Source organism: Euprymna scolopes, chromosome 9 (assembly GCF_053919585.1).
Source record: "Euprymna scolopes isolate OS-2025 chromosome 9, ASM5391958v1, whole genome shotgun sequence".
Lineage (NCBI taxonomy): Eukaryota > Metazoa > Mollusca > Cephalopoda > Sepiida > Sepiolidae > Euprymna > Euprymna scolopes.
The window spans coordinates 12,759,697-12,761,045 of NC_136490.1; the positions used below are offsets into that span (position 1 = coordinate 12,759,697).

Here is a 1,349-nt window from a genome sequence, read left to right on the forward strand (position 1 = left end):
GTTCGACCCTGCTTCCTGCTACCACTTTTTTTTTTGCTCCAAACACCCGGGCAACGACGGGCTGAAATGCTAGTACATCTATAAAAGTAAACGTGTCTGTCTGAGTGTCTGTCTGTATGTGTACATTTCCCTACGCAATAACTCAAAATTTGATATACAGGGTACTGAGATTTAAGAAAATCTTTGTCGTCCGTTTTTGGTCAGAAATTTGGCAGTTGAGGAGTCAAAGTTAAATCATTCGACCTTTGAGAACTCTACCAAACTAATCCGACAATTTTGAACATAAACAATTGAAATTTTAGATATAGGTTCCAAAACAGTAAAGGTAAAGGGGTTATAACAAGGGTCAAAGTTTTAAAAAATTGGACCTGTGCGGTCTCTTCCAAATTACTCAGACAATTTCTGGTCTAAACATTTGAAATTTAACACAAAAAGTATTCAGAGATAGGGCAAGCTTTTTAATCGGTTTGGGTCGAAAATTTTTAGTTACCAATATATAAATAAAAAATTTGAACTATCAATATATAAATGTATTTATGTATGTTTGTATGTCTGCCTAAACTTTCGACAGAGGCGACGGATTTTCACAATATCAGTATTGATTTGAAGCTCGACGCTTCAGACGACAAATACCGAAAAATTGGCTAAAAACATTAATATCTTCACCCTCAACTGAGCACTTTTCAACAGAGAGGGGGTCACTTTTTTCGTCGATATTGTCGAAAGTCATCCCCTCTTTTCGATTGCCTAGCCTTAATTTAAAACTACGTCACTTCCGGTTTGGCGGTGGTCGTAACAGCAAAAATGTCACGTTTTTCCCCTTCTTTCTATTCTTTCGCAGTACGGGTTCGAGCCCGCCTTCCTACTCCCATTTTTTTTTCTTTTTTGCTCAACAAAAGGCTAGTCAATAATATAAATTTCACCTGTCTGTTTAAATGTATGTATGTATGTATGTATGTATGTATGTATGTACGGCATAATCATGGTGACCCACCGGTTCTCGTCAGATCACCGAAGTTAAGAAACGTTGAGCCTGGCTAGTACCTGATGGGTAACCATTTGGGAATTCTAGGTGCTGTATGTGATTTCCGCTTATCTCGGCATTGGTTCCAGTCGTCCTGAACCTCCACTTGCCACTGGTATTCAACAATATGGAATGTTGAATCAGGAGAGATGTGGTTGGAGATTGCGAAACTCTTCCCACAAAAATTTCACGCGCAGTGAGTATCCATAGTCTGTCAAGACTGAAGGAAGCCTTTATTATGTATGTATGTATGTATGTATGTATGTATGTATGTATGTATGTATGTATGTATGTCTCGCAAAAACTTTCGACAAAGGCGACGAAT

General features: G+C 38.2%; 1 pseudogene; it reads left to right on the forward strand.

Annotated features, from left to right (window-relative positions):
• Positions 1 to 967: 967 nt before the first annotated feature.
• On the forward strand, positions 968 to 1,084 carry LOC145285101 (5S ribosomal RNA; annotated as a pseudogene).
• The last annotated feature ends 265 nt before the right edge of the window (positions 1,085 to 1,349 follow it).